Here is a 24214-nt window from a genome sequence, read left to right as displayed (position 1 = left end):
ATGGAAAATAATAAAAAATAAGTTTTTTTTAATAGCCATATCATGTTTGTGCACCGCAAACATGCTGTTATGCAAAAGAAATATATATATTAAAAACTGTAAAATACAAAAACAAGACATATTTGAGAATAATGCATTATAGGACCCTGCAAGCAGTATGTACAATGATAGATCTCAGTGGTTGCTAAGGAAGCAGGCCATGGAATAGTGAAGTATCCAGGTCATGTTCACGGATCACTATGCAAATGAGCTGGGGTTACTGAACAGCAAAAATGGGCTACTGTGTCCACAGATAAAATTGGTGTAGCCCCTAAACCATGTTGATGTCCACAGAAGAAGTAGCTAACATCAAAAGGGAGTGTGTCACATTATGCTTAAGCAGACTGGAGCCCAGAGGCACCTGTTTGTGAGGCGCACCGCTCAGTGAAACAAGGGAGTGTGTCCACTGCTGCTAAGCTTTGTTTAGCTGTGGAGCACATGTTTTAGCTAATTTAAGCTAGGTTGAGCATGGGGATGTGTCTATACTGCTGAGCAGTGTTTATAATAGTGGCGCGTGTTTGCATGCCCTGCCACAGTGCTTAGCAGGGAAAGTATTTAAAAAAAAATGTAATAGTCTGAGAAAGTCAATCATGTATAAATTACTGTTAAGCCCTGTTCCACAGACACTGGGCCATTCAAACCCCTCAATGATATACCTGCCAGGTGGAATGCATCATAGTTAGCCAATCACACAGGCTGCATCTGCAGCACACCACTATAAAGTATGCATATACCCTACAATCTGATTTTCCTACATACTCTGCACCATTGGAGTACAGACTTGGGAATTTTAACTGACAGAATTCTAGAGGCTGCTAATGCTCTGCTGCATCTGTATGTGCTAGAGGCTGAGGTCAGTGCTGATGCTGACAATAGGCCTAGACTGAGAAGGAGAATAGTGTTTAGGCCCAGGGTAACCTTCCAGGAGCTACATGAACTGGAGGTAGTAGAGCGCTACAGGGTGGACAGGGACATACTACAAGAACTCACTGAGCTTTGCTAGCCTCAAGTCAGACCCAGAGCCAACAGAGGGGAATGCATACCAGTGGAAACAAAGGTATGTTGTAGTCCTTAGAATAATAGCTACAGGTACTTTTCAAAGACCAACTGGGGACATGATGGGGGTCTCACAGGCATTTGCATCCAGGGTACTCCACCAGTTCCTGGCTGCCATGCGAACACATGCCAGTCAGCACATTTGTTTACACCACACCCCTGAGTAGAGGGCCAGCAGTATGCATCTTTTCCACCATGTAGCACATTACCCTGAGGTACTGGTTGTCATAGACTGTACTCATGTGCACATCAAAGCACCAACCGGTGAGGAGGGTAGAGTCTACGTTAACCACAAGGGGTATCACTCCATCAACTGCCAGGTCATGTGCAATGCCCAGGGTATTATCATGAGTATGTGTGCCAGCAGCCCTGGCAGTTATCATGACTCCCATAACTGGCACACAGCACAGCTGTACCAGACATTTGCCAGGGGGGACATCCTGTATGGCCATCTACTGGGGGATGCTGGCTAGGCACTGGAACTGTTGATGATGACACCCATCCTAAATGCACACATACCTACTAAAGAATGCCATAACGAGGCACACACACAAACTAGGAACATCATAGAGCATGTGTTTGGGCTGCGCAAGTCATGGTTCCTCTGCCTCGATATATCTGGTGGCACCTTGCAGTACTCTCCAGCCACATGTGCACATATGTTCACAGTATGTGCCATAATACGCAGTATGATACTGTGGAAATAGCTGTGGCAGGAACATCACAAGGAAGGGACACACAGTCCCCCACCATTGACAATGTCCCATAGCCACAGCCACAGGGGGACTCAGAGGAGGAACCCCCTGAGCCTGTCCCTGTAGGCAGATGTAGACATGCCCAGTATGCCCTAGCCTTGGCAAAGAGGCAACGCATAGTGCATGCACTGACAACCTAGGGTGCTAGAGACTAACACCTCACTCCATCTCACATACATAGTAAAAAGTATGCTAGCCAAACACACAGCCTGTACCTTACCATGTATTGGCTGTGTACTGCGTGCATCCGACAGAGTCAGCCCTGAAGCACTGTTGTCTCAACTGCTGCAGGCACAAGGTAAGTCACTCTTCTTTACAGCAAATGTATGGGCTACCAGACTATGGTAGCATAGGTATGCAAGGGAATAGACTGGACTACTGGGTTACCTGCAGAGAACTAACAGCTATGTAGGACAACAGGAACTCCCTATTCAATTCTGCCTGCCCCATAACATGCAGTAGGCCTCAAGGCAGCAAAACCTACTGCACTATGTGAGGGAAATGCAAAACAGTGGGGTCATTGGACAGACACATGACTGTCAATACTAGAGTCCCCTACCCCCAACAAACCCATGTTGCCATACAACTGCAGTAACAGTATGTTTGCAAGGTTATAGCAGCAAATCACACAGTCCCAGGGCTGTCCCAAACAACCTGGCAACATGTTCTATTTCCACAATATTCAGGGGTTGAAGTGTATGTCTGCCTGATGTTGATAGTGTCAGGAATTACACTTTGCTATCTGGTGGCTGGTGTGGTTCAGTGGGCTAAGTACCTTAGCATGGTTGATGGTGTTCATGGTTTGAAGCTGGCTGCACCTACAATTTTGCTTGTGAGGTACTCCTATGGTAGGAGTCCCAAAGACAGTCAATAAGACACTATTTGTTACTGCAAGAAAGGTGGACAAAGCCGGAGACAATGGAGGGACAGGGGGCCACAGCTATGGACATTACACATGCTCTGAGTAACCTAGAAGGTGGCTAGTATAACAGCAGGTTGGAACAAGTCAGAGTATCAGCAGGATGTAATAGCCTTCACGTAACTGTGTCAGTGCCTACAACAAGTAAGTGGGAACCATGTAGTAGTATATTACCAAAAAAACATGTGAGGAGAAGAGCAGACACATGGGGTGGAATGCTGGACATCCTGCTAAGCATGTACAGTCAGAGGTGTGAAGTCTGTAACCCTGTGTGTGCTGTTACATCATGTACCCCAGTCACAGCATATGTACAATTACTTAGAGCAGGAAATATGGACACAGCCATGAACAGGAGAGGGACAAAGGCCCACATATAATGAGAAGGATTAACTACTGGCCAGACAAACATAGAAAGTGCAGAGAAGAACAGGTCATGCAGTAGCATGGGTTCCCTGCTTAAATATACCAACTCCGAGATTGCACTACATTGCAATAAACAGAAATCTCCCCTTACGGAGATTTCCGTTTACACGCACGATGACTTTCGCTTTTGACATTTTGGTGCCGACAATATCAGCTTCAATATTGTCGGGCTTCGACAGGGTGAAGTAGACCCGCCATAATCTGCCATACACATATACACTGAAGCCTCTCAACAACAGGTACTGTTATGACTCTGTCATAGTTCATGTTCTCATGAATGACTTGAGACATACTTCCCTGGACTATATAAAGAGAAACATGATTGAGGTCACTGATTATGTGTCCCAGGCAGGTATGTCCCTAGCCGTAAGCAGCATTCTGCCATCACCCAAAATGATGCCTCAATACAAACAGGAAATGAATGACTTTAACAATTGCCTTAATTTCTGGTGCCATTCTAGAGGGAACCAGTACCTATCAACCTGTGAAGATATGATCGACAGACCCCAATGCTTTGCCAGAGATAGCCTGCATCTGTCTCACCTGGGTTTCAGGTTTCTGGCAAAGGTTCTTGCTTCCCCCATTGTGCCTTTTTAACGAAACGGTATGAGGTTAAGACTACCAACAGAAAAATGTCAACAAAACACAAATTAAAGGTCATGCTGCTAAATTTTATGAGTCTAAACATGAATCTGCACACATTGCAAGCAGTCTTAACCCTGGAAATGCTGATATCTGTGCAGTCTCAGAAACATGGTTCAAAGCTGTGGAGAGCACCCCAGCCTTACCTGGTTACCCATCCTATCATACATTCAGACCTCAAATTGTAGACAGTAAAGCCAAAGGAGGTGGAGTTTTAATATATATCAAAGACATACACACCTCCAAGCTGGTCAAACAGTATGATGCACAGGAGACACTCCAGGTGCAATTAACCATTGAGAAGACCCCTATTCAAATCATAGCTAGCTACCAATTTCCAAATCTAACTCAAATTGCCCATTCTGCCTACCCAAACATAGATTAGACAAATTACCCGTGGCAGAACACAAATGCCCAGAGATTCATCAATGTTGTCAATGCAAACATCTTGGAACAGCTAGTTGATACCCCCACAAGAGGTGAAAATATTCTGGACTTGGTATTAAACAACATGAGTGACCACTGTAGCATCCCTACAGTATCATCCTGCCTGGTAAGATCCAACCATAAAGAGGTCACTTTCAAAGTCACCATCTCCCACAATAACCATCTCTCTAGGATCAGACATAAAAACTTCTCCAGAGTTGATTACAACCTCTGAGAGATGGTATAAACAGTTTCACAGCCCCCTTCCCCTCAGTAGGAACTGGCACCAATATCCAAAACTATACCAAAGCACTATATGAGCATTTATATAGTGGCATGGAATCAGGAATAACCAACAGGACTAAAACATCTACCACAATGATAAGTAAACCTGTCTGATGGACATCTCCAATTAATAAACTCTATAACAAGAGGAAAAAAGTGCTGTCCAAGACCAAGAAGGAGCAGACACCCAATTGGAAGCAATGTCTCCTTAGCCTGAGCAAGCAAATAAGAGCAGTACTGAAATCCTCCAAAGCAAACTTTGAGTCCAAATTGGCGACATCTACTACAGACAATCATAACTCTTTCTTCACATATGTCTGCAAACTCAAAGGAAGCACCCAGATCTGTTCAGAAGTGTTGGTCAAGGACAACACATATACAAATGCCATAGATATTGCAAACTTGCTAGCTGACAGATTCAGTGAAAACATCACCCCTCTGTCCCCCCATCAATAGATCAGGACATCCCTAGTACCTGCTCCCTTCCCCTTATATCTAGGGAACAGGTCATTACTGCCCTCTCAAAGGAAAAGAATACAGCCTCCAAGGGACCCGGTACCATCCCAGGCTGCATCCTACATGAACTCAGTCATGAACTTGCAGCACTATTAGGCACTCTATTGAACCAACGCCTGATTACCAGCTTTGCCCCAGCTGAGTGGAGGACAGCCACTGTCATCCCTTTACACTAAAGTGGAGCATCCAATGATCTGGGAAATTATAGACCCATCAACCTAACTAGCCTGATCTCCATGGCCATGGAACAGATTATCATGGATTTAATTAACAAGGATATTGGCAATCTCTAAACACTCAATCCCACACAGTTTGACTTTTTCAAGGGCAAAGTATGTCTGTTAAATGTGGTTGCTTCTTTGAGAAAGTCACCAAAGCTATGGACGTGGGGAAGACAGTGCACACCACCTACCTTGACCTGGCCAAAGCCTTTGACACTATTCCGCACTTGGCCATAACAGATAAACTCTCTCAACTAGGCATCAATTCGTATGTTACCAGATGGGTAGCAAATTGGCACACTGATAGAACCCACCTAGTCAATATAGCGGAAGCCACCTCAAGCAGTAGACCCGTAACAAGTGGCATACCCCAGGGTACTGTCTTGGGGCTTCTGTTTTTTGGGATATAATTTTCTGAAATGCAGAGCAAAACCAGCAGGTGTGGCTGACCAAGTTTGCAAATGATTGCATGCTGTGTGCTGTCACCAAATCCCCTAGTGATGTGGACATCCTCCAAGAGAGTCTCAGTCAGACAAATGACTGGTGCTAGAAATGTGGCATCAAGCTGAATACCACAAAATGCATAATCATCCACTTTGGGGAGAGTGATGTCCCCACAAATGATCAAATTAATAGCAACATCCTAAGCATGTAATCAGTCATGAGGGATTTGGGTACACAGGTTGATAGCAACCTGACTTTTGACCACCATGTTGCTTCCATTGTACGGAAAGCCTTCTACATGGCACACCTCATAAGTAAGGGTATCTCATCCAGAGACAAAGAGGTCATAACTTCACTGTATTCTTCCTTAATAAGGCCCATTATTAAGCATAATGCCCCTTTTGGCATTATCTCTCAAAGCTCATGTAGCAGCTGGACAGACCACAGAGGTTCTTCACCAGGAGAATCCAGGGCCTCAAACATCTACCATACACAGATAGGCTAAAAGCCCTGTCCCTCTACTCAGTTTCATACAGACTCCTCAGAGATGACCTCTGTCTGGCCTACAAGGCAATTATGGATCCCATCTTGATGGAACTCCTGCATATCCGCAAGTCAAGTTCCACTTGAGTAACCTGCATGTGCACCCTCAACCTGGTCTGTGACATCAACAGGACTTGTTGCTGGGACAGATTTGTGTCCCAGAGACTCCCCCATATGTGGAATAGACTCCCTCTCCACATCAAGCAGAGTACCTCTTTACAACTTTTTAAGTGCAACATGGATAACAGAATGGGAAACAGAAAATACCCCCTTGGGATTACATCTATGTCCATGTTGTACTGGGGCATCAGGTGCTGACTTGTCTAAACATGGGCTAAACTCTTGACTAGGCTTATAAGGGCCTCAGGGTCAATAGCCTAGTAACCACCTATGATCCTGTGATCCTATGAATACCGGTTATGGCCCTGTGTGCTGTGACAGAGTGTGTTGTTATGTCTCCACTACCATCACGGTGGTGTGTCCCCTATAGGAGATGTCCCAGTACCATGTCATACAGCAACCATCCAACAAATAGGTGAGTGTTACTACAAGTATATGGGCACAATCCAGCAACATCCATGTGACACAATGACAGACAGCACTGCAAGCATTTTGTAGGGTATCTTCCCTGTATGTGTCCGACTTCTGTAGTACACAGATGTTTGCGGAATGTGTACATGTGCCTGATACATGTGGATCCTCTGCCAGAAAAATGTGGATGTCTAGCAAAAGGTTGGACAATATGTAATGGTTGTTCTCAGACTGTGGGGAATCTGGCTGTCACACACCAGGACCCTCAGAAAACAGTTATGGTACAGTAATATCTGGTGATGTATTCATTCCCTTACTTTGTATGCTTAATATGTACAGTGTGTCGCTGAGGTCGGCCTGTGTCCCCCCACTACTACTGGCTATGACCTGACATCCTGCTGTAGGGGGTCACCAGGTATGCTATCTATAGATTTCAAGTGATGAGATATGGATGTCGAGTAGGGTGTATATTACGTTATCAAATCTTTAAAAGTTCAAACGTCATATGGTCGAACCCATACGATTGAACTTTTAAAAGTTTAAACATTTCAACAGAGATCTCCATACAGTGCAGAATGGGAAGATTTTCCTTTCCTGCACTGTAGTGTGATCTCAGAGTTGGTATATTTAAAGAGCGAGGGGTGTGGGGGGTGCAGGGGGGCTTGCCCCCTGCTTAAAATGATCAGGTAGTTTTTTTCTGTTGTTTATTTTTTTTTTAGCTTTTTGAACTTTTAAAAGTTTGATCGTATGGGTTCGACTATATGACATTCGATCTTTTAAAGATTCAATAACGTAATATACACCCTGTCGCGTACACAGTGACCTAGCCAGGGTACATCAGGGACAGTCAGGGACACCTGTACACTGTTTGAACTATTCCTGTGTGGCATTCACAGACTGAGAGGAGTTGAATGACAGTACATCATGTGATATGTCATCTGTATCCACCATTACTTACTGTCACTATTGTCTTACACACAATCCAGTAGCATTTGTACAGGAGCCGAACATTGTAGGTGGACTCACAGGGCCAGAGCTGTGATCTATGTCACAGCAGGCAGAGTTGAAGGGGAAGCCTGAATGTGTTGGACAGCTGACTATCAGCAACATATCATTCTAAGATATGTACTACAGGCCTACTGTTGTTATCCCTGTTCGCCATAACTGCATCTTCTCATCTGCATCCCATTACATGGGGACTTCTATTACATACCTGGTAGAGTGCTGTACTCCTTTTTGTGCAGAAATCATGAAATATAATGCTTGTGATATCGCAGTCTGTCTTTGTAAAGCAAGTCACAGACCTGTATACCATAGGCAGCAGCTTGCCTTTTGTAGGTAAGGCTCATGCACTGGTGATTGCCTGTGCACCAATTTGTGGCTCAGACTTGCTAATTGCATTCAGAACAGCTGGGTTGCACTTTCATTAGCCAATGGCATGGCACACAGTGGTATATTTAAGGCCTTCATGTAGGTCTTAGCCCACAATTTTGCATACTATGTTTGGCCATTGTGAAAAAACATTCTGATTATGTGGCAGTTTAGTGTTAAACAATGTGGGTTAAGGTCAGTAAGGGGGAAGACATATGTGAGTGTCATACGTCATATGCATCAGAATATGCATGCTGCTGCAGTAGCTACTGGTCTATCAGCTGTGTATGTTTGTAAGGGAAGACTGTGACACATGTCCCTGTTGCTTGACCTTTGCCCCCACCCCTTTATGTATGAGTGTTGCGTGGATCCCTTGTTCTAGCTGGTTGTGAAGTATGGTAGGTCTGTATCAGGTAGCTGAACATACTGCCGCATATGTTGCAGGCTGCAGCTGCTGCGTTTTGCCCAGGAGTCATACTGGGGAGTGTGAACAAATTGGAGGACAGCAAGCTGTATATGTCAGTTAGGGAGCAGTGTCAGCTCTGTTGTTACAGCATAGCCAGGGTTAGGGCACCCATAACAGTCCAGGTGAGGCATGTGCTTCAGGTGCATATGCTATGTAATAGTGCCATTCAGAGAGTGGTAGGCAACATTTAGGAAGCCTATACATATTTGTGCAGTGTGTCCATACCTACAGGCCTTTGACGTGCTAGCAGTGAATGCTGAAATAGCAGGACTCAGTCATTTATTTGTTGTATTCACAAGCATATACTTGAAATGCAACAGACTGGAATTTAACCAATGTCTGTGGGTGGCAAAATGTACAGCATGCTAGGAATGTAACAGATTGAGCTACAGAGTCAATACTGTAGCAGGTGTATTTGCAAGATTTATGTGCATGCATACAGTGTGTTACACAGGATTTGCATAAGCATGTGTGTTCGGATGGGTATGATGCGTGACACTGAACTGTCTGTCATGATTTTGTAACTTCAATCTGTACTGACTTGCCAGTATTTCAGCACAAAGAATAGGTTTTGTGACAACCGTGCCAAAAGTAGGTGGCACAACTGTGGACATTCTGCAACAGTCTGTGCAGTTGTCAGTTATGCCTGATATCCTAGGCCTCACGTACACTGTCAATATTTATTTGGCTGTGTACTGGTTTGGTGTCTGCATCACAGTCCTAAGTACACTGTCAATTTTCCCATTATATGCACAAGCAGTGTGTCATTGGCTATCAGGATATGTTTATGGAAAGACTCATTCTACTTTAGAGCTGGGTGACCTAGTGGGCTAATACACTATGCTATAGTTGACAGGGTCCCAGATTCAAGGTTTGGCAGGTGTGCTTATTTAGCAGATGTGCCTAACAGTGTCAGAAGGTGATTTAAGCAGTTTGCACACCGCACTGCACCACTTAGCCCAACTTATACCCACACTATTTCCAAAAAAAAAGGGTGATAGGAAAGTGGTGAAATGGAGGCAAGCAGGGGGAAAAACAATGTGAAAGGCAGGTAGGGGTGTGGAGAATGGGTGTAAGAAAGGAGCATAGCTCTCCATTTCTTATACAGTAACAGCTGTGCAGGTTGTAGAGAATTTGTAATTTGGAGCCTGACATCCCAGAGACAGGGATGAGGGTGACATACCTGTGTTGATTAACTGATGTAATGATTGATTGTATGAAGTATACATGGGGGTGAATTGGAGAGTTGTGTATGGGGCGATATTTTCTGTGTGACAGATGCCCTTTCTTTTAAGGTGAGAGTGGAATGCTGGGAAGGGATATACGTATGTGTGGTGAGGTAAGTTGGGAAGGAGAGGTTGCACTAGGAAACAGACAAGACAGACAAGACCGCATACAAGTGCAGTGTATGACACATAAGGGGGATAAACACCTTGGACGGGAAGGGTGTTGTGTAATCGTTGAGCCATGTGCACCAGATGGCAGCAGTGAAATTAAGCTACCCAGCCATGGGCAGTCAACACTGCTCCTTCACTGCCTCAAAGGTGGCTGTGTTTGGTGCTTGGTGTCGGGTCCACCTTGCCCCTCCAGGTTGGCCAGTCTGCCCTCAGTCTGGCACATGTGATCTTCATAGCCATGGTGCATGATCCTGTGCACCATCCCTGGTAGCTGTCGCTGGGTGACAACTCCCTCTTTGCACCTGCTCCCGGGGGGACATGCCCCGTCCCCTGAGGCGGTTCTACCCATAGGTGGTGCAGGGCCATCACAGGGGGCAGCACTAGGTTGGGTCCCAGACATGCTGGGACCCAGTGCCACAGCCTTCTGAGGTAGGGTAGGCAGATCGCCAGTAACCGGCCTACCCAGTTGAGATACGGTGTTGAGGTTTTTCAAAGTGTATAGGATAGTAACAAACAGAACATTTAGTTAGTTATAACATCATCCCAGAATGTTGCAAATAACCCAGTAACGTCACATTGGATAGCACTTGGAACAGAGCAATATGTGGGATAACAGTCAGTATTGTAACAGCGTGCCAGTAACAGTTACGGCATAAGGCCAACAACATAGGTAATTCAACAAGGTATGTTAGTATGCATTCATTGTAATACATAACAATAATAAAACACAAGGCCCAACATAACTTTTTAGAGAACAATATATGTTAAAAGCAAACCATACCTGATCTATAACAATAATAAATTATGATACAAATAAGGGGTGGGGGGAGAGAGAAATACATTCCATTACTTAGCAATATAGGCTGTATAGTTTGCAACAGTACTCTTACATACTTTAGAGGTCTGCCCTTACTTTATGTATACAAGTATATATTAACATTATTAATGAGTAGAGCTTTATATCCTTAACATTATTAATGAGTAGAGCTTTATATCCTTAACATTATTAATGACTAGAGCTTTATATATATAAACCATACCTGATCTATAACAATAATAAATTATGATACAAATAAGGGGTGGGGGGAGAGAGAAATACATTCCATTACTTAGCAATATAGGCTGTATAGTTTGCAACAGTACTCTTACATACTTTAGAGGTCTGCCCTTACTTTATGTATACAAGTGCCCTATAGCTTCTGTAGCACCCACATACATCTCATACTATCTGCATGGGACAGTATCGGCCAAGCTGTAACACCTACAGGTACACAACTACAAGGAACTATTACATGTCAGGGGGACATATATGACTTCCAAGGTGTGCTGTGTACTGATGTAGTGTGACTGTGCTATTAACATAAATCAAGTGGATTATAAATCTGTGTCCAAGGGATTTGGCAACAGTGGTCACAGTCCGTGACAACGTGACACTTGAGAAACATGTATTATGCACAGTACAGAGAGTTTACGACTATCATACTGTCCTTGGTAGGCATGGGGTTAGACTATCAGCAGACATTCACAGACACACCAGGCATACACCTGTACCGAGATTAAATGGTTTTATTTATTGTATTCACTTTTATTAGTATTGTACTTGTTGACTTTATTTACTGACATCTTATCAACTTGATGAGCAATGCTGTTAACACTCTGGTACATCTGAACACACACATTATTAACCCATTCAAACAGTTACTTCTGCCATTTATTTGCCTGTAATTCCTGTGGAGAGAACATATGTTAACAATACATAACTGTTTCTATAAATATTTAGTAGTACTTGTCCCTGTATTCAAACCGTGGTTTGTGTGTGACAAAATGTACATCACACCTAGCATTTAGCAAACTGAGCTACTGAGCCACTGCTGAATATTGATTGACTGACATGTGCCTAGAGCTCACTGGTAACAAAATATGACCTGGTAGTAGAGCTAGAGTGTTATACCAGACTGCAGTGACACTTGAACACACATGCATGACATTCACACATGACAGAGATAGTAGGTGAAATGTGCATTAATACATGGAATGCAGGTATAGACAATTAACCCCTAGTGGGTGGGAATATGTGTGATGCTTACAGACCATATTGGAGTGCTGGGTTGGCTACCTGACCCATATGCAGCTGCAGATGGTATATTTGCAGTCTACAGCTATTATAGTTTCATACTTACCTCCAGCAGCGTACCTAAGATCAGGAATGCATATAGCTGAAATGCAATTGTTAACACAAGACAATCCTGAGATACACAGTATACCTTGGCTGTTGCTATTATTGGTGCAGATCTTAGTGCAGAACAAATATCATAATGTATTATATCTTGTAATACAGCTCCACATCTACAGTTTTGCAAAACACTCTTTATTAGCTAACCTTCAATCACTTAGTGGTATTATGCCTGTTTTTACTTCACATCACATGTAATACTCGATTTCATGACCAAGAGCCCAAAATTCACACGTATTTCACAACCACAGCTTTATTAGGTGTGACTTCATGCAGTGATTGATTTATATCTACAGTCTTTATTGATGAACAGTTCATATAATGCAGGTGTTGCAATACAGCTGTAATTCCACAATTAACACAGTAGAAACTTTATTTCATTAACATTATTAATGAGTAGAGCTTTATATCCTTAACATTATTAATGAGTAGAGCTTTATATCCTTAACATTATCAATCAGTAGAGCTTTATATCCTTAACATTATTAATGAGTAGAGCTTTATATCCTTAACATTATTAATGAGTAGAGCTTTATATCCTTAACATTATTAATGACTAGAGCTTTATATCCTTAACATTATTAATGAGTAGAGCCTTATATCCTTAACATTATTAATGAGTAGAGCTTTATATCCTTAACATTATTGATGCAGTAGAAATGTTATTTCCTTAACATTATCAGGTTTCATGCCTTCATCTCTATTGAACTGTACCTGGCATTACTCACTTATATCAGTCCAGGTCTATGACCACATTCATTGCAGTGCAATCAAAGCTGAATATACTTCCTGGCAGTTAATAATTTACTCTTTCTTGTTTATATGACTATAGATTGCAAGATACATCTGTACTCACCACACTCATGGTGCATACTGGCCAGGCACCCTGCATGGGCCTCCAGTTTGTGAGCTCTCTCCTCTGCAGCTGAAGGGAGATAAAAACACCATTATGCATACCTGTCTATCACACATTCAGAGTAGAATTTGGCAAAACAATGATAACAATACTTACAAACTGGTGGGCATTCCTGTCTCTAGCATCTTGGACCCAGGTAGCCAAGATATCCCCCTTAGGATGCTTCACGTCATCATAATAATGATGCACTTCCTCACCTCTGCAGGGGATACCAGTTGCACTGGTGAAATCACATGCCAGCTGCTCCCAGGCCTCTGATTTATACTCCATCCCCTGATACTGGCTCTGCAGCAGCCGGACATCATGGTATTTTACAAGGAGTCCAACCATGCCCCACCGCTGTGCCCAGAAGCAAGCACCCTCTTCAATGCCATAACTCCTGCCAGGTTTAAACTCCAACTGGTTCTGCTGTATTCCCACCTGTTGAACTTAAATAAGGCTGTTTTCCCACCCTTTACCACCATTGGGCCATTTCTAAAAGTACAGCGCTTTGCTTAGTGCTGCACAAACCAGCTGAGCTGAACCGAGCAATGCTTAAATGGGCATTGCTAAGCACTGCTAAAATGTTCCTTGTTTAAGCAGTGCTTTGCTAGGCTAAGCTGTGCTTAGCAGAACCTACCTAAGTGCAGCAAAGCAGGATTTAATGTTCCATTTCATAATTGTGTAATTGCAAAATAAAAGGTTTAATCACATGTCTGTGCATACATACATTATTCCATCAAGGGTTTACATGTACTTCTCATAACTGTGCATTTGCAACATAAATTTTCATATCCTGTCTGTGTATTCATACAAAATTCAATGAAGGTTTAATAGTACTTCTCATAAATGTGTATTTGCAAACTAAATTTAATAACCTGTCTGTGTAGTCATACAGAATTTAATCGGGATTTAAAAGATGTCTCATACTGTGCATTTACAAAATAACATGTCTCTGTATTCGAACCCTGCATCTACTGCACATAATGCTGTCACTCTAACTATTCAATTACATGGCCATGTGAAATGCTTTTGTACTTTTACATATATCTATCCACTATGTTTAAGCCCACTAAGCACCGCTGCGTGCCATGCACTCAGCTATACATACACTTGATCTTTTGTTAATAATTAAATGTATCCAGTTTCTATTTTCAGATGTCTAGCACATGTCCATTGCTAAGGACAGCACCACACCGCACAAACACACACAAAAAAAAATTACTTTTTTATTGCATAGCCATACACTGATATCTGGCACTTTGACAGTGCAGGGGGTGTGTTACTCATTTCCGGACACAGTAACACACTCCCTACACTGATTCCATAACTGTGTTACATGGTTCTCCCTTAGTAGCACACCTACATTAGTATGCAAGGCGCACTGCCTTGGGGTTCCGCATACATAGCCATGGTACCTTTCATGTAAGCCTTCCACTATTCCTACATGGATTTTATTAAATCCCCAGGACAGTCCAAGATTCGGACTGCAACAGAACAATCAGGTACTAATAAAGCAAGCTAAGAGTGCCTACCTTAAAAGCAAAACAGAGAGCAGACTCGCTATATCCAAAACTGATCTAGAGAGTAATGCAGTGTTCATCAAATACTGACTCCCAACTTGTCACCTAGCAATAGTGTCCAACTAACTTTCTACTTTTAAAAAAAGTCGCAAAATAATAGGAAACTCTTAAAAAAGTTTTACAAACAATTATGACCACAATTTTCTTGCACTGCACCCCCTCTTTTCTAAACTATTCAGCAAATCTAATAGTAAAGTCCCTTGCCCACAAACTTAATTCTTTCACTAACCTCTGATTTAATGTCTTCAGTTTAGATTTGCTCTCATAATTCCCCTACCAAAAATATATCTTTTACTCGACTCAATGATTTCCACCCCATTTCCATCAGCTGATCAGTAATAAAACTGTTTGAAAAATACTTCACAAATTAATCTTAGACTATACCTACAAACATGATTTTCTTATTAGCTAGCAGCATATAGTTAGGGATGGCCATAATGCTTTAACAGCTCTTTGTATAGCAACAAGAAGCATCCCCACAAAACAGAAATTGCAAATCTAACTGGGGAGGTAATTATTGACCTTTAGAAAGCATTTGAAGACATTAGCCATCAGATGCTGCTGCTGTTGTTCAAGGTACATAGACTATGATTCTGTCCCGATGTTCTAAACTGGATGTCAAAATATCTTCACATGCAAACCTTTAATATCCTTATTGCTCCATGTCTTCTTTGGCCCATTCCTCCTACCCCACTAGCATGGCATCCCTATGTATTAAACCAAACACCGTTCTTCTAGGAGAATTCCCTCCATGAACTACTAGATGTATACATTCTCAAGCATCAATACGCAGAGACTTCTTGGCTTAATCAATACAAACTTTGGACCAGTTCGCCCACAACCCAACCAGGAGCAATAACATTCTGGAATTGGTCCTTAAAAATATGAGGCAGCTCTCCTCTCACCTATTATAAACTCCTCTCAGGTCAAATTGGACCTCAAAGTCAGTCACATTTACCATAACACTGAAGTATGAAGTATCCTCCAATACCTTAGTATTCAAAGACTATGCGAAAGCCAGTTTACTAAAACTGAGTGATGACCTGGCTAAATACAAATGCCCTCACCACCTTGATGACCCCACTGCTTATGCAGAATCCTTTACTGCCAGATTCTATGCACATGTAATTAGCTTTGTAGATGCATCCATCTGCCACAGAAATAAATACGATTTCAGATTCAATAATAAGTCCCTGTCATAGAACTCTAGCAGAAACAGCCTCTATAATAAAAGAAAAAAATAACTGCAATCAAAAAATAAATCTAACCCTCAAAAATTCAAAAATCATTGCTAAGCTAAACAAGAAACTCTGAACCCTGACCAAACTGACCAAAACTAGATATGAGGAAAGAATAACCTATTACCATCTAAGTGAAAGATAACTACAAAGAGTTCGTTTACTAAGTGAGAAATCTCAGAAGCGATGCTCTGCACTGTGCAGACCTAATAGTAAGCTATACCACTTACTCAGACCAAGAGGGCATTGCTAACCTACCAGCATATAAATTTGGCTCAAACTTTACCTCCCTCTCTCTCCTCCAACATTCCTGGATCACCTATCTGCATGTACAATCCTCCAAATGTCTCAAGAACAAGCCTTCAAGGGCACCATCCAAGGCCAAGAACACTACTTCTACGGGGCCATATAACTTACTGGAATACCTTGTGGCTAGCCTAAAAGAGACCTGTCAAACTCAGCTCCCTATTGAAATGCCAGAACTCAAAATGCCAAGTACTGACAAGTCAAAAAAAAGACTGAAACTATAGGAGAAGGACAAACCTCGAATATCACTCTTCTCGATTATGCTTAATTCACATTAAGAATGGTACATCAAACTGGGTCTGTCTCTCTCTGTCTCTCTCTCTCTCTCTCTCTCTCTTTTGCAACCCCCCCCCCCCCCACACACACACATACACGTAATCTGGGAGCATTATTTTTTATGGAGTTTCATTTCTCAAAGTGGACCATCAAACATGAAAAAGAATTAGAGTCTGATGTTCACTATACTCCCAGACAAATCTCTAAACTTTCATGAATTATGCGGTTCATCACTCATATCAGCTCTCAAAAACCTTCTATACAATAGAAATGAGGGGATTTCATATACTGCTCAATGATATTTATAACATGCATTCATTATAATTGATGATGCAATCTGCAACCAATGCAGACTAGTGCATTTTATTCTAGTGGGCTTTTATGTTTCCATTCTTATGTTTAATGACAGACTGTGACAGATAGTGCAGAGGACTGAGGCTATAAGCCATTAACAAGTTACTTCCTGTGGTACAGTGTTTGACTCGCTCAGCCTTCATTTCATTGCAATTGTAACCTTGAGCAAGTCACTCAACCAGAAAATGCTTTGAGATAATGGGGAAATGAGCTAGGTGCCTTAATGGTCTCCTGGACTGCATGCCTTGTAACTATATATGAACCTATCTATGGCAACCACAAGACTGCTGAAGATAATGAGGGTGCTGTTGATTGGCATATGCTATCATACATACCCACACTGATACACATGGGCTGAAATGTGTACCTGACTTATCTTGAGATTGAAAGAATGGCAATGTCTGGAGAAGTTCGCCAAACAGGAGTCTGAATTGCTACTGTAGGCCCTACCAACAAATCAGGTGTATCCTTAGCAAGGGTAAAGCACACAAGGCTTTCCAAGACCAATTGAGGAGGGGATTGGTGCAAGACATCAATGCAGTGGGTAGACATAATAGGATAATAGTATAGGTACATCAGTGATATATTCCTGCATGTCAATTCTAAGGTTCAGAAAATAACCAGGGGCAAGTTGCCCACTGGGGTGGACCTGTAACACAGCAGCATCTCACCAAAACTAATGAATTCCTGTTATCTCTCAGTGGTGATAATGTGAAAAGCTCCACACCTGGTAATGGATTATGTCAGAATTAGGCTTGTCATGCCCAGGTGTCAGTAAGAGGTGTACCAGATAAGTACTGTCATGTGACATTGCACCACAGTAAGGATTACAGTGACATACACATCTTTTTATGTCACCCAGAGACATAAAGGCTGCAAAGAGACAACTTTCACCACATGACATGGCAAGACTACCTGTGTGACTGCAGGTGATGCCCCAGATACAAAGGGACATGTGCCACTCCTGTTGAACATTGTACCTGTGCATGGTTTATCCAGACAGAGAAATCTGCATTTATATCCACCACAGGCATCAGTGCTGCAATGAAGACAACCCAAACCACAAGGTTTGTATGTGCCCTTAGGCTATTTATATTATTAGCATGTACCTGACTGTGAGCTGCATTGGGCTGGAGGGGTCACAGTCATGTACTGTCTTTACTGCTGGTATGTTATATGTATACAGTCACAAGTACCACTGAGAGGGGATCACGTGCATTCTCTCAGCAGGTCTCTAGAGGCTGATACTGAAGACATTATGCACCTGGCACAGTCTGAGGACACAGTAGCACTGTGGGGACTGTGGAGGTTCAGCTCACCTGTGTTTAACAAAGGTCATCATTTCTACGTCAGCTTCACCTGTAATACACTGCCAGCAGTACTGCAAGCAGCATCAGAGAGCTACATCACACACACACACACACACACACACACACACACACACACACACACACACACACACACACACACACACACGCACACACGTACTCTGGGAGCATTATTTTTTATGGAGTTTCATTTCCCAAAGTGGACCATCAAACATGAAAGAGAATTAGAGTCTGAGGTTCACTATACTCCCAGACAAATCTCTAAACTTTCATGAATTATGCGGTTCATCACTTATTTCAGCTCTCAAAAACCTTCTATACTATAGAAATGAGGGGATTTCATATACTGCTCAATGATATTTATAACATGCATTCATTATAATTGATGATGCAATCTGCAACCAATGCAGACTAGTGCATTTTATTCTAGTGGGCTTTTATGTTTCCATTCTTATGTTTAATGACAGACTGTGACAGATAGTGCAGAGGACTGAGGCTATAAGCCATTAACAAGTTACTTCCTGTGGTACAGTGTTTGACTCGCTCAGCCTTCATTTCATTGCAATTGTAACCTTGAGCAAGTCACTTAACCAGAAAATGCTTTGAGATAAAGGGGAAATGAGCTAGGTGCCTTAATGGTCTCCTGGACTGCATGCCTTGTAACTATATATGAACCTATCTATGGCAACCACAAGACTGCTGAAGATAATGAGGGTGCTGTTGATTGGCATATGCTATCATACATACCCACACTGATACACATGGGCTGAAATGTGTACCTGACTTATCTTGAGATTGAAAGAATGGCAATGTCTGGAGAAGTTCGCCAAACAGGAGTCTGAATTGCTACTGTAGGCCCTACCAACAAATCAGGTGTATCCTTAGCAAGGGTAAAGCACACAAGGCTTTCCAAGACCAATTGAGGAGGGGATTGGTGCAAGACATCAATGCAGTGGGTAGACATAATAGGATAATAGTATAGGTACATCACTGATATATTCCTGCATGTCAATTCTAAGGTTCAGAAAATAACCAGGGGCAAGTTGCCCACTGGGGTGGACCTGTAACACAGCAGCATCTCACCAAAACTAATGAATTCCTGTTATCTCTCAGTGGTGATAATGTGAAAAGCTCCACACCTGGTAATGGATTATGTCAGAATTAGGCTTGTCATGCCCAGGTGTCAGTAAGAGGTGTACCAGATAAGTACTGTCATGTGACATTGCACCACAGTAAGGATTACAGTGACATACACATCTTTTTATGTCACCCAGAGACATAAAGGCTGCAAAAGAGACAACTTTCACCACATGACATGGCAAGACTACCTGTGTGACTGCAGGTGATGCCCCAGATACAAAGGGACATGTGCCACTCCTGTTGAACATTGTACCTGTGCATGGTTTATCCAGACAGAGAAATCTGCATTTATATCCACCACAGGCATCAGTGCTGCAATGAAGACAACCCAAACCACAAGGTTTGTATGTGCCCTTAGGCTATTTATATTATTAGCATGTACCTGACTGTGAGCTGCATTGGGCTGGAGGGGTCACAGTCATGTACTGTCTTTACTGCTGGTATGTTATATGTATGCAGTCACAAGTACCACTGAGAGGGGATCACGTGCATTCTCTCAGCAGGTCTCTAGAGGCTGATACTGAAGACATTATGCACCTGGCACAGTCTGAGGACACAGTAGCACTGTGGGGACTGTGGAGGTTCAGCTCACCTGTGTTTAACAAAGGTCATCATTTCTACGTCAGCTTCACCTGTAATACACTGCCAGCAGTACTGCAAGCAGCATCAGAGAGCTACATCACACACACACACACACACACACACACACACACACACACACACACACACACACACACACACACACACACACACACACACACACACACACACACACACACACCACACACATACACACACACACACACACACACACATAAAACACTGCAAGCAGCATCAGAGAACAGCACTGCCTCTGCAGTGCACACACACGTACAGAATTAAGGAAAGGCATGTCAGTGGCCATCACCACCATGACTCTAGAACATTCACTGACCTGGGTGTTACCCTTGGCATTGATCAGCATATGTGCAGATCTGTGATACAGGCACAGACAGATGCCAATCAGACCATGTCAGAGCTGCTCAGTGTGACACTGCAGGGACTGTGGGTCATTTTGCACTTTTGACAGAGCGCCACAACATATATGGACTTGGAACAGACACTTCTGTATAGAGTAGTGGTGGCCCACTTGGCATCCATTACTGCATTCACTGGGTATGGATGGGGGTCCTCAGTTATGACTCCAAGACATGCCCAGGATCACCTGCAATACACAATGGCAAATACCATTATGGGTGGTTTGCTACCTACATTCAGGAGACTCTATTTTTTAGCCTGTTCAAGTAGCTGTGTGTGCTCCTACCAACTGGATGTCCCTGTAAGAAGCCACCCCACATGAAATGCTAATACATGTTTTCCAGATTTGGGAATCATAGGAACTATCTGAATTGTGCAAACACACACACACACACACACACACACACACACACACACACACACACACACACACACACACACACACACACACACACACACACACACACACACACACACAAAAACATCCATCTACCTAGTACACTGCTTCTTTGGGGCCATATAACTTACCAGGATTCTGTCAAACCTAGCTCCCTATGAAATGCCTGCACTCAAAATGCAAGTACTGACAAGTCAAAAAAAAAGACTGAAACTACAGGAGAAGGGCAGACCTTGAACATCACTCTTCTCCTTCAAGCTTAATTCACATTAAGAATGGTATGTGAAACTGGGTTTGTCTCTCTCTCTCTTGCAAGCCCCCCCCCACACACACACACATAATAAATACCACAATAGAATAGGGGAAACAGGGAGAGCCATATGCAAGAACATAACAGGGATATAAAGAATTGTAAAATAAATAGCCCTTTGGGACAACATTTCATTAGTGCACACAATGCTAAACCAGATTATTTACAAGTATGCATCCTGGAGAAAGTAAAGGTTTCCTTAGGAGAGGTTTCATGCATTGAAGATAAGCTGTTGAGAAAATAAACTCTTCATTTTAAAATATAATACTTTGGAACCTCATGGGTTAAATAAGGAAGTAAATTGGAAATATGTGATTTAGTATTTTATTTAAATAATTAATTAATTGATTGATTGAATTGAATTTTATATGTATATATACTGTTGGAAGTCTGTATGAATTTATACTCATTGAAGGCTTGGTGCCAAAGCGCTAAGTTGGAATTAAATTGCTGTGACTGTTGCTTCGAGTCCTGTGTCAGTGGTTTTTCTATTGTGGTATTCATTGTTTTTGATTTTATTTGTGGTATTTGAACACACACACACACACACACACACACACTCTGGAAGTACTGTTTTTTACGGAGTTTCATTTCTCAAAGTGGACTATCAAATAGCAAGGAGAATTAAGAGTCTGAGGTTCACTATACTCCCAGACAAATCTCTCAACTTTCATGTATTATGTGGTTCATCACTCATTTTAGCTCTCAAAAACCTTCCATACTATACAAAAAAGGGGATTTCATATACTGCTCAGTGATATTTGCAACATGCATTCATTATAATTGACGAAGCTATGTAATCTGCAACCAATGCGGACTAGTGAATTTTATTCTAGTGGGCTTTTATGTTTCCATTCGTTTAGTCACGTTACACGTTCTACTCACTTGTCAAGCACCATGTTACACAATTTACTGAAAAAAAAAAGGTTGGACTGTTTTCCTGCAGCCTAGCTCCCAGGCCTTTCTTAGAGCAGTATATCCTTGCAAAATAACATTTATCACAGGTTGCAATGTGACACTTGTTATTGAAGCAAAATGGTCTGGGCTTGCACCTTCCACTACTTTCTACCCTTCTGGCTCACCCCAGCATAATTTGAGATTCATTTACCTTGACAGACTCTGAGGTGTTAAAAAGGTAAAGCACTCATACAATGGGATAAAGTAAGTCAAGCACCATCCCTAACTTGTGAATACAATACGGCCAAAAATGTCAGTATCACCAGTACTGTCTAAAGTATAGTAAGATCAACACACTCCCCTGGGCACTAGGATTCAAATGGACAGCTTGTGAGTACAGTAGGCTCCAAATGTCAGGACAGCTCAGCACCATGATTCAAGCATATAGCCTCCAAGCACAGTAAGATCAACATATCTGTACAATGGGATACTAGAATTCAACCTTCAAACTCGTCTTCTGAGTATGGTTGGAACAAAAAATGAGGACAGCGGAGTGCCAGCATTGAAACCTGTAGCCTCTGCATACAGAAGAATCAACATGCTAGTAAACTGGGACACCAAGATTCAAATCTGCAGGTGTTTAGTGTAATATGATTATTACCCTTATTCAATAAGCACCAGCAAATAATCCATTAGTCTCTGAGTACATTTGGATTAACAGACCAGCACAGTATAAAGGGAGCACCAACTCCCAACCTTCCAAATGTAGTGAAAGCAAATGAATAGCACAGAGGGCCACTGAAGACCAAACTCATGTTTCCATATTTAATAGTGTCAATAGAGCATCTGAATAGGACAGTGGGATTCAAGTCCACAGAGTTATTGTGCAAATGGAAAAAATGGAGTGGAAATGTTCTGAGGCATTGACATTCAAATTCTAAATATCAGAGTTTCAGAATTTCAACTCAGGGCAAGTCAGTGCATTAAAGTCCACACACCATGACATTAGGGAACTGAGAACAATGATCCTACACATTCTGTCTTTTGGGGTATAAATCAATAATCTAAGAATCTGTATCAGCAGTAGGCTAAAAACTCCAAAAACATGACAGCCTTTTGCAGTGCTGCCTACATCAGTTTTAAGAGAAAAGCATGTAATTGCTAGTTGACAGCCAACTATATAATTTTCTTGATTACAGCAGTAAATGTGTTTATGAAGTTATCATAATGAATATCTCCTAAATGTGTATGCATTTAAACAAAAAACAAAAAATGGCACTTGTTGACTATAACTTGTTTATTAAGTACTTTCATCCTGAAATACACAAAAGACTTCTGATATTGTGGTCAACAAGTGGTAGTTTTTTGTTTTTGTGGTTTTGTTCCCTAGTCCTGGTTTTTGGTTAATTGTTTTATGTATGCATTGAAACCTAACATTTATGACAATTGGATTCTGTATTCGGCATGCTATGCTCTTTGCTTTCCAAAACTTGGGATCCTGATTTTTCATAGTATTGTAGTTTGCATATAGGGAGCAGGGTCTGGGTGTTTCACCTCAAAGATGCATATGCATGTGTAAAACATAATTTAAGCTGATCTGACTGTAAAAACAGATGCATACATGAAAGAAACTGCAAACATTTATAAAAGAGTATGCAAAACAGATGTTTAAAAACTGAATTACCATATTGCAAGGACTGACTTTACTGTATGAGTAAACATTTATACAGGAATATCTTAAATAGATACCAATTGAACATAATTTCATTGTATTTTGGGGACTGTAAAAGCCTTCTTTGATGTCCTTACCTTACTTAGTGTCTGATTTCAGGGATTTCACACCAAGGTATCCGTGAGCCACAGCCACTAAAGAAGAGGAGAGCCAGTGTTCTTTCCTTGAGCTATCTTTCAGACTGAAAGGACTCCAAAAAGTAAGGAAGATATCTTGGAAGCATGGGGAGGAGAGTTATATAGGCTTGATATCATTTAATGAAATATAATATGGCCTTCCTCCAGATGCAACAAACAAGGAAAACCTCTGCCAAGGCTCCTTGGCAATTGCCCCAGCATTCTGCTCTAATTTACAATGCATTCACAGGTTTTGCTATAATTCAGCGGTGGGGACACAGTCTATTACTTCTACAGAACATTCAGTTCCTGGATGTATGTCCTGCTTCAGTATAACAAGTAATATAGTTTAAAAAGC

General features: G+C 42.0%; 1 protein-coding gene across 1 annotated transcript in view; it reads right to left on the bottom strand.

Annotated features, from left to right (window-relative positions):
* Nucleotides 1–23959, bottom strand: part of LOC122810940 (vitelline membrane outer layer protein 1 homolog) — a 218666-nt gene extending 194707 nt beyond the window's left edge. The window contains exon 1 of the mRNA XM_044082469.1: nt 23818–23959. The gene's annotated coding sequence lies outside the window, so the exon portion shown is untranslated. The remainder of the gene's footprint in view (nt 1–23817) is intronic.
* Nucleotides 23960–24214: the final 255 nt, after the last annotated feature.

Source organism: Protopterus annectens, chromosome 9.part0, assembly GCF_019279795.1.
Source record: "Protopterus annectens isolate FY-2018-M chromosome 9.part0, PAN1.0, whole genome shotgun sequence".
Lineage (NCBI taxonomy): Eukaryota > Metazoa > Chordata > Ceratodontiformes > Protopteridae > Protopterus > Protopterus annectens.
This window is presented reverse-complemented; position numbering and strand designations above follow the sequence as displayed.